We start from the raw sequence: 11,043 nt of genomic DNA on the forward strand, positions 1-11,043 counted from the left end.
GCACTGTTTCTTTGGAGCCAATCTGACTACAGTCACATGAAAACCGGCTTCACCCCCACTCTCAGTCGTTTCCTACACATTGAGACCAGAGCTGAAGAACACCGTGGAAAGACCCCATGGTGAAGGAGGAGAGGTTTGCACCTCTTCTCAGTCCACATGCTGCAGGATTCAGCAACTGGGAAGGCAGTGTCCAGTGCAGGGGTGAGGCCTGTCTGCTGAGTATGCCCAGCGAGCCCAGGCTCCGTGGTTCTGCCAGAGATGGTGGCCTCTGAGGACAGCACTGTAACTGTGGCTATTCTCGCCAGATACAACCAACAGGGCCACCACCCTTCCAGTGGGTGACAAGGACAGGGAGGGAGTGCACTTTACCTCGGATCGAAGTACCACGTTCTCCTCTTCTAGGTCCTTCAGCTTCTTTTGAAGAGAATCCAAATGAAAGTAATTCTGGACTGAGGAGGACGACTCATTCCTCTTCAGCCTGGGAGAGAAAGTGCACTCACCATCTGGGGAGGTGATGTCTCCGCCACTACCTAGCCAGCCCCACCTGGAGACCCAGAAGGGCTGCCTCAAAGAAAGTTTGTGAGACTTGCAATTAGACTGCTCCCTAACGCCCAGGAAAATAACACCCCAGTGTACAGTGTACACCCCTCTGTCCACAATTTGCAGTTGCTACATTACCTCAGAATTCAGAGGGATGGAATCTACACAAAGCCAACACAATTCTGGGATGCCTGGAGGTTTATTTGATATCTAGGATGCATTTCTATGTTCTAAGAACTGCTTTAAGTATTTTGCATGTATTAACTCGATGCTAGAACTCTATGACTTAACTGCTATTAGTAGCTCCATTTTACTAATGAGGAAACAGCACAAAAATTAAGTAACGTGGCCAGGAGCATGCAGGTTAAGTCACAGAGCTAAGACTGAATTCAGGCCATCAGGTTCTAGAGTTCCACACGGGGCTCTGCTGATTCTCAGAACAGCCCCTACACCTTCTGTCCCAAGGACCTGCCATGGCACCTCTGGCTTCAGAACCCTGTGTTCCTTTAACAGCAAAGCCCACTACCTTTTTTTTTTTTTAATATCTTAACATGCCAGAGCAAATCAACTGACCTGATAAGTAAGCAATAAGACCCAGTAAGAGGAGAATTTAAAACCTGCCCTTCTATGTCCCACAAAAATAGTACAAATCAATCCATCTGAGGCACTTAGAGATGCTTATTTTGGGGAAGGCTGACCTGTGCTGCTGGTGGAGGTGACCCTGCCTACGTGACTCCAATGACATCAACAGCAGCCTGTGCCCTGGCCTCCAGAAACACAGCCCTCAGGTGACTTATGGGGTTGAGCAGACAGATTCCGGTTCACTTTCCTCCACAGCACTGGTGTAGAATTGGAGCAGCTCATCCTTCATGGACAGCTCATGGCGGAGCTGAGAAACCTGCACAGACAAGAGCCAGGCCCACCTTTTGCTTTCTAAGAGGTGATAATATCCTCCTTGTACTCAAATACTTACTACTTTGAGACAAACTTCCCGTTGAAAATGAAGACACTAATCGATTATGTGCTACTCAACAAAACAGGGGTTTCTAAGAGTTGAGTCTGACCCCACTTAAGAAAAACAGAATCCATTGCTTGAAGGCAGAAATCTCCTTTTCTAAATTAATAATTTTAATTTTGGTATAGAAAAGGGACACGAAGGCTCTAGAATGATGATGGAGGACATGAGATTACTTCTGGGCTTTGGAAGTAGTTAGATGACCAGCTGGACACACTATCAAATGAAAGAAGAGGCCATTCACTTCTGCTGGAACCGAATCCAACTCAGAACAGGATCATGGAGGTGCCAGCTCTGGTGGGCTGCCGTAAGCAGCCAGTCCACCCTACCTGGAAGCCCACACAGCCCCACCTGGTGACTGATACACTTTCATGGGGCTCCTGGACACTCTCGGTCAGTCCTTGCTCTGTGCTCAACAATCCCTAGACAGAAATTTCAGACACAGGAGGAAAAGAGCAACTATCAAGAACTGATCACACAACTACTGCTATGGTGGTTTGGCAAATCATGGAGATTCATTTCAGGTTTTAAAGTAAAAAAACTTTTGCTATAAAACTCTTCATTTGCCCTTCCAATATTTAGTACTGATGAACATGAAATCAGTACTAAAAAGAGTAGTGCAACTCTGTTTCCTTTCTTATTTAGAACTTGATGTGAGGTCTACGGTTAAGTCCAATTTCCGACCCAACACAGGGAGTGAACTGTTTCTCCCGAGGAGAAGCCAATTTGTTATATACACAAAGTCTTCAACACCTAGACTGATCATTCAATGATGTGCCAAAGAGGAACATGCTATACTTTGTAAACTCAAAGCTTTTCCAAGGCAGGGGGTCAAAACATTTCCAATCCCAGAAAATAGGATATTCTTTATACGTGGTAAGGAATTCCATGAAAGAATGGTAATGTGATATATTGGTTCCTGAGTGGCATGTTCCTCTGCCCAGAAGGGGCGAGGTGGCTACTAGGGAGGCTGAGGGCAGAAGGATCACAAGTTCAAGCCCAGCCTGGGCAACTTAATGAGACTCTGTCTCAAAATTTAAGAAATAAATAGAAAGGTCTAGGGATATAGATCAGTGTTAGAGTACCCCTGGGTTCAATCCTTCGTTTCAACAACAACAAAATTGCAGTCTGAAAACTATAGAAGCAGCCTAAATGTCCATCAATAAATGGACAAGGAATGATTTTTTAAAACGTGGTATACTTATTCTGTGGAGTTTTATTCAGCTATGAAGAGTAATGAAAATATTTCATTTGCAGAAAAATGAATGGAACTAGAGAACATGATAAGTGAAATAAGCCAAACTCAGAAGGTCAAGGGCTTTATGTTTTCTTTCATATGTGGAAGCTAGAGAGGAAAAAAGAAAAGAAAGTAGATAGAAATCTCACATAAATCTAAGGAAGATCAGTAGAGGAAAGGGTAAGGGACCAAGGGGAGGAAGGAGAAAAGGGGAAAGGGAAATACTGGAAAATGATACTGTCCAAATTATAGTGTTATACTGTTTGCATGTAAGAATGTGTTAACAAAAAATACCACCATTAAGTATAAATATAGTGTACCAATTAAAAAATGAAAAATTGTAAGAAGGGTCCCAGGCTAACCCCCACACTTTCTTCATGGTCACCTAAGAGAAGGGAGGACGACTTCAGGTCACGATGCTAGGGGCAGGGAAGACAGGGGTCAAATTTATTTCTCCTAGAACACAACAGTATTCTACTTCACCATCTTTAAAGATAGCCTGGGATTAAATCTTTTCATATAGTATGACAACTCAACTTCATCTTATTAAAATTGCCATTAAACCCAGGTTGGGAATCGTTTCAGTGAGAAGAAAATTTGATTACATCTTAGGGACATGGGTAAGGACACACACTCCCAATAAGGAAGTTCCTGATAGAAAAATAAGAGAGAAGCTTCCTTTCAAAAAAAAAACTGTCAAAATTTCACAGTCAAAATTCACTGTGGAAATAGGGTGACAGGAAACAAGGGCCTGACTCTCAGCTTCCTACTCCTGTTCCAGAAGCTCTGGCTGACACCATTGCTTCCTTCCTCCTGGCCACACCACATGGCTTCAGAAAACAGGTGTGGATCCTTCTCATCCTCTTAGGATAAGTCTGATAAGTCAAAACATTTTGTGCCCTTCCTGTAGCCATTGACAGTCACCAGCCAAGAAGGGCATCATGAAAATAACAGGGTTTTTTCCCATGAAAACAATAGGCTAATTTTTTCCCCTATACATATGATATTACATTACAAGGATGAATGCCAGTCACCACCCTCCCCTGCAGCAGGAGGTGGCCTTCTCTGGCCCAGCCACCTTCTGCTCACTTGCTGTTGTGTTGGCCTGTATGTGCTTCTGCTGAGCATGGAGCAGCTCTGAGGTTGAAGTCTGCACTTTGAGAAGGTGAGGACTGTGGCCGTTCCCTGCAGTCCAGCCTGCCTACATGACAGGGTACTGTAGGCCTACTAACTAAGGACTGTGCCTACCCTGAGAGACCCATCCATGATGTGTGAAGAAAGAGCTGCAGGACACCAGCTTCCGGCCTCCAGGAGGCCACTTCTGACAGGAGCCCTGGCTCAGGTCTGGGTGCTCCCTCAGGGTGGCTTCTCCAACCCATCTCCCTCCACCTTGCTCCCAAGCCCATCGTGCCTCACCTCCTCCCTGATGTGTTCCACTTGCTCCTCTAGCAGCTCGTTCCTCTCAGTTAAGGTCTTGTTCTTCTTCAACAACGACTAGCCGATCCGCGCAGCCAACTCCAAATCCCGTTCTTTCTACAAAAGGCAAGAGGGAGAAGGAGGATTCAAAAATACCCCCATGTCCTGAAGGAGCCATTAGGGCTTGATGTCAAGTGAGGAAAACAAGGGCATCCAGCAATAACAAAAGAATTGATAATTCACCATCAGTGTCAGCATTTGACGCCTGTTAAAGAGGAATAAACTCTGCCCACGTATGTACGAGAGCTACACAGACATGAAGCAACCAAAGGGAAGCCTGAAGATGTGATGAAAACAAATCTTTGTTCCCACAGTGGGAAAAATGCTTCCAAAGACACTTCTGCACAACTGCTTTTGGTGTTTGTGCAATCGTTGATAAAGCTTCTCTCCACCTGCCACTGGGCTGCTGTAATGCCAGGGCTCAGCACATGGAAACACCAATAACTCTTTGTAAGAGGAATGAAGAAGTTCTAAAATGCTCTCAGAATGCAGCTGAGATCTGGCACAGGGGGGCAGCCTCTGTACCATTTACCAGGCTGGAATGCACTGAGTTTCTTATTTTTGCCTCCTATGAAACAAAAACATTTAAAGTCACTCTGAGACACAACTACATCTGTTTTGTTTTGCTATTTTGTGTTTTGCTTAGGAGAGGTTATGTAGGCTCTATTAAAAACAAACAACAGTCTTTCAAAATGCAGAGATGATGCACACATTTGCCCTACTTTAGAGGCAATGTGCTCAGACACAGGATTTTCTGATGGTTTGGTCAATGACCTCAATTAGACAGAGCAGCACACGCTGGAAAATCCAGTGTGGCACATAAAGACAGGACTGTCTATGAGAGAAGAAAGATGTCCTGGATGATGGACAGATGGCTTCCCTGAGTGCACACTCATGATCCCCACAGCATCCATCCTTGCCTCTATGGTCATACTCCACCTGTCACTGCTAGGTGGGGACAGGGGATGATGAGAAGAGGGGGCTCTGGGAAACCACATTTCTGTAGCAGTCTTACACTAATTATTCTGTTCGCCAGTATTTTAAAAGCATGGAAACATTGTAGTTTGGGGGAGAAGAAACAAAGCTGGAGAGGAGTCCCAGGTTATGCTCCAACACCCACTTCTTAACCACCCATGTGGCCTGCGGCAAATGGCTTTGGCTTCACCAGCATCAGGAACACTGTGGGTTAGTTGTTTCGAAACACATCTTATGACACCTAGGTGGGTTGAAATATCATTTTAGTCATCATTGAGTTACCAGCATTTTGTTTTGAATTCAAAACAATAGCACAAAACTGAAAAATACCAGAGTGCATGCACATGATAAGGGCACTATTTCATGTTTAAACTTTTGTTTATCACATGTTTACCTGTATGAGTACCGGGACAAAAACCTAAGACTCATTCCTTTTCTCTTTTCTTTGGTGCTGGGGATGGAACCCAGGGCCTGGTGCATGCTAAGAACTCACTCTACCTCTGAGCCACATCCTGGTCCCTAAGCTGTGTTTCTTACAGCAGGCACTGGTCACCAGTTTAACTGCTCCCAGGTGAGCCATCCTACTCTAAGTTGAGTACAACAGTTTGAACATCGCAGTGGCCCAATTCCCTTGTCTGTTAGATGGAGGGTAAGGAAGGGGGCAGGCTTGCTGAGAGCGCCTTGGAAAAAAAAATCTAGCTTTATGACTAAGTTGTATGACAAAAGGAAAATACAGTTTTTATTTCTAGCATATTAGAAATAGTTCCCTTACCACTGTTCCCTTACCACCGAGAGACTCAGCACATGTGGAAAGGACCCTCCCATGCAGCCAAGGGGACACAGTGGCTCTGCCCAATCCATCTAGATGCTCATCTCTGTGCATTTATTCCTGCTGGCCACAGCATCTACCAGGAAGCTTCCTTATCTCACATCCCTTTGTCAATTCTCAGACTCAACAGTTGTGTTTACTTGGTATCTAAGGGAAAGAATTCAAAGAACTGTGTGCAAGGGAATAGGTGCAGAATTCCAGTGTCTCAGCACCCAGTCCAAGTGGGTTTCAGCTCTTTTGCATTTGGCTAAAACTGCACTACAAAGGACACTTCTCTGTGAAGCAAAGTCTCCATAAATCTAACTTGGGTCTATTAAATTTCTCTGCTAGAACAAGCTCTTAGACTGAGTGCCCAAAGGTGCTTAATTAACGCCCATCAGCTCACTCTCTGCCTCTCTGCTCTGCACTGCTTTCCAGGCTGCTGAGCCCCAGCAAGCACAGACCCTTTGCACACCTCAGCCACATTTTGTCTGCACGTTTCCCTGCAGACAAATTGAGCAAAAATTACAATGCTGAAGGCAGGTTAGGCAAGGCACTGCCAGGGAACCCAAAGAAGGAGGGATGGCTTTCTAGGGCATTGAGGGCCACCACCCAAGAGCAATGGAAACAGGCAGGGCGGGAAAAACAAGTGAAGTGGTAGCTCAACAAGGAAGGCTTTTGCCCTGCATTCACACCTCCAACCCCAGCCCTGGGGCCTCCAGCCTCTCCTGGCCCCATGGAGGCCTGGCATCTGCACACAGGAAATCTTATCTCTACAGTCATCACAAAGAACATTCTTGGCTGGTTAAAAAAAAAAAGCAGGAAATTACAGTAAAAATATTTATGAATGAAATGAAAAACACTTCCAAAATTATTATAGCATCTCTGGTCTTTTTTGCTCTAGTTTTACTAATGCATCAGGCTGGTTGAGTTTCCTTGGAGGGAATCACAAGATGGGGGAAAAAAAAGCTCCCAGTTTTTACTACCAATTATCATATGACAAATGTTTGCTTCTAAATTCAGGAAACAGCTAGGAAATGACTAGTGGATTAAACCATAAGAGAATAAGAGACTACAAATAATTTAGGCCCTTAGAAGTAGTAAATTATTAGGAAAACCTAATCCTCTTACCATGTGGGAAATGAGGCAAGGTGGAGCTTGCTCCACCTGCCTGCTCCCTCCCTTTGGCTATGCTTTGTTTTGCTTTTGAAGACTGCTGCTTGGACTCAGCCTTTGGTCTTGCAACAAAACCCTGCACTGACAGTGCACCCACTAGAGAAGCAACAGCCTGCCTCCCTCTTGCAGCAGCTGACTCATCCCATTCATTAATTTTAGGATAAAAGCATGACTAAGGGGACAGTGGAACACATTCTCTCTCTCTCTCTCTCTCTCTCTCTCTCTCTCTCTCTCTCTCTCTCTCTCTCTCTCTCTCTCTCAGAACTGGGGACAAGACAAGCTATACCCAAAGGTATATTCCCAACAGCAGGGAGCCAGGGTGAGCTGCAGCAGCCTCCTCCCCTTAAACCAGGAGCACAGTCCACATTCAAGGGCTCTGCTTCAGCATCCTGTGCAACTCCCTGGCACCAGCCTGCATGTGGCCAGCATGCAAACCAACACAAATGAGCAGAGGAAACAGAGGCAAAGGCCAGTGAAAAGCACAGCAGGCTGCAGCTGTCACATGACTTGTGCAGCTAGACTTTAACCAACTGCTTCCAGAGAAAGGTAGTAAATTCATCTGGGATTTTATCAGGGCAAGAACAAAATGGTGTTGCTATTTATAAAACACAAAGATAAAAACATGATAACCTGGGGCTGGAGTTGTAGCTCAGCAGTAGAGCCCTTGCCTTGTACACATGAGGCACTGCATTAGATTCCCAGCACCACATATAAATAAGCAAATAAAATAAAGGTCCATCAACAACTAAAATATATATATATATTAAAAAAAACTAAAAACATGATAACTCTTTAAAAATAAAAGAAGCCACAATGAAACACTCATGTGAAGAAATTACCCTACCAATATTCTTTCTAGCAACTCAATTTTTAAAAAATATGAGACTATATTCTTCATATAGTAACATTCGGTCAGGAAATAAACTAGAGGGAAAGTGAATTACTTATTTATGTGTTTGTTTTTCCCTCTTGTGGTGCTGGGGATTGAACCCAGGGCCTTGTGCATGCAGGGCAAGTAATCTACCAACTGAGCTATATGCCCAGCCTCTGGAAAATGAATTCTTGATACTAAGTATCTACATAAAAAAAACTTATGTGCTTGGCTCCTTAGAAATGATCCTGCGCTCTCTCTACTTTCTTGTAACCAAGGAGCTGCTTCTTCCTCTATACCTTTCCATCATGATGGTCTGCCTCACCTGGGCCCAGTCAGCCATGTAGAGACTGAGACCTCCTAAACCATGAGCCCTCCTCAACATACACACACAAAAAAGAGAGAGAGAGAGGGGGAGGGAGGGAGGGAAGGGGAAGAGAGAGAGAAAGAGAAAGAGAGAGAGAGAGAGAGAGAGAGAGAGAAAGTAAAAAGAAAAAATAAAAGTGGTCCTTGCATGTCCTAGCAGAGAGCAGGAGCCCTGTGGAGCATTTACATACACAGCACTGCCAGCTCAGACAAGCCTCAGCAAGGACCTTGGCAGTGCACACTCAGAGGCTGCAGTGCCCTGGTCACATTTTCCAAGTAAGTGTCCCACGGACAACTGTATTAACAAAGACTAAATGGGCCAGCAAACAAAACTGTCAAGAGCAACAGACCCACCAGGCAAGGGGGGCTAAGGGGCAGGGCTGGGAATCTGCCAAGTAATCTTGGTGCCTGTCCCACTGAATTGTGGCTCCTTCCATGTAAAATGGAGGAAACAGCAATATCAACTTCTGAAAGCTACTACAGAATTAATGAGATGGCCTGTAGAAAACACTCAGCTCTCAGTTCAGTTTTATCCCAAATAGTAAGAAACAGATATTTCATCAAAGATCTATTATATCTAAGGTTTAAAAAGTCCCCTGGGCCCAACCATGTGAACCTGCCACATGGCCAATGCCACCACCAAGATGGCTGCAATTCTGGATGCCACCAGAAGGCACAAGGTCAGGGCCCCAAAATGCTTTCCCCCATGCCCAGTCACACAGAAACAAACCCTGACATCATTTATATGGCCCTGAAGAGTTTGCAACTTCCCCTTCAAGAGAATGAGACAGGAGTGTGTTGCAGGGCAGGTGTGGGGAGGCTGGTTGTGCAGAAGGGAGAAACACAGGAAGACAGAGACACGAAACAGGGAGAACAGAGAGTCACTGCAAAAGCTTTGGGTCCCCCCCCCCATACTGGCCCAGGTCCCACCCAGGTTTCAACCTTGTCTTCCCAGTGCCCCAAAAATGGTAGCAATGATTTCAGTCTCCCATCCCTTCTACTCTTTTTCCAGGGAAGATGTGAATGAACAGTCATGAGCCCAAAGTCATTCTGGAGTCTAGAGCAGAAACACAGATCTAAAAGCCAGCACCTGTTCACTAAAGGCTGGATTCAGTGGTGCTGGGATATTTGGAGCACTTAGCAAATACTAGCTAAAACCCTACCTGCTCCAGCCTGGGAGAGGCCTATGGATGCGCGTGTCACGCTCCTTTTTCTGAGGCCTTCGGACCTCAATTCTCTGCCAATGGAATGCTCAGAAGAAACTGAGAACCAGTCCTCAAGTAGTTGCCTAATCCTAAGCCACTTCTCTAGATTTTCCTTGCCACGCTTATTTTACTTCTTCCCACACTGACACTGTAATATCACACTAGCCTGATATAAGCAAAAACTTAAAATAGGTTAGAAAGACAGGGATAATCATGTATTTTTCTGACATTTGGGATTTAAAATATATTTTAGTGGTTCTCAAATATTAAACTGGGTATTCTAGCAAGTATCTGAATGCTACCATATTTTGTGTCAATGGTATGTTCCTTTAAAAACCTAAAACACTTGCAGAAAACTACAGCTACCAAGGTCAGCTACATAACCACTAGTTCAAAAAGTAAAGCCATTAAATTATACCCCAAGGAGGCCCAATCTCTAGGACTCCTGCTGAAATAGTAACGTTTGCACTAATCAATATAAATTACGATCGATCAATTATAAGCAACCTTTTTTGTCTTCCCCTGAATACTAACCTCCTCAAGAAGTCGAGTAACAGCACCTATGTCATTGTATGTCTTAGTCATCTGGCCAACTCTTTCAGCACATAAAACTGTAAGAAACAGAAGTCACAGTGAGACTGTGGTGCCACAACCCCACCCAACAAATGGTACATGTAAAACACTGGCCCTGAAATTGTCTCTGCTTATTAGGCATGAAGGATAATGGATTTTGCTGGGTTCAACCCACACTGTACTCAGCACCCCAGGGGTCTCATGTCCCAGTTCCATTGAGGAAGCCCAGGTTTGTGACAAGGAGAGTTGTCATGGAGTTCCTATGAAGCCCTGACTTCAAGGTGAGGTCTGGTGGTGGCAATGAAAGAGGGTCTGGCCTCATACAGACTCAACAAATTGAAGTGAATGGGGAGGAGGTCAGCAGCACAGCTCCCATGAATCAATTTCCATAATTCCCATAGGATCCAGAGCCTATTGACTGGACAGATTCACATTGAGAGAACGGGAGCTTTCAGGAAGCAGCAATTGGTTTAATTACTGAACAACAACCTTAAACTGGTAATTTCCTAATAGCACAGGCCCCTTCTTCCCAAATGGCCTCAATTCTAAGCCTACGCAACCAGCGTTCATACCAGGAAACTAGGGTGATACATATATATTTTTAAAAACACTACTACTATTGTTGCTGTTGCTGCTACACACACACACACACACACACACTGTGGTTTCATTACACATACACTTCACTGTGGTCACAGAGGGGGCTCACAAGCTGCTTTAGGACTATGTGTCTTTGTTCTCCTTCTAATGAAGAAAAGGGTTGTGCAAGGAAAGAAGTGTGCCAAAAAACAAAACAAAACA

General features: G+C 44.6%; 1 long non-coding RNA gene across 1 annotated transcript; it reads right to left on the minus strand.

Moving 5' to 3' along the window:
* Positions 1-1,343: 1,343 nt before the first annotated feature.
* On the minus strand, positions 1,344-10,541 carry LOC144375032 (uncharacterized). The gene is made up of 3 exons (XR_013434338.1): positions 10,204-10,541; positions 4,209-4,325; positions 1,344-1,438 (listed from the first exon to the last, which is right to left on the minus strand). It is a non-coding gene; the product is annotated as an uncharacterized LOC144375032 (long non-coding RNA).
* Positions 10,542-11,043: the final 502 nt, after the last annotated feature.

This window comes from Ictidomys tridecemlineatus, chromosome 2, assembly GCF_052094955.1.
Source record: "Ictidomys tridecemlineatus isolate mIctTri1 chromosome 2, mIctTri1.hap1, whole genome shotgun sequence".
NCBI classification, from domain to species: domain Eukaryota; kingdom Metazoa; phylum Chordata; class Mammalia; order Rodentia; family Sciuridae; genus Ictidomys; species Ictidomys tridecemlineatus.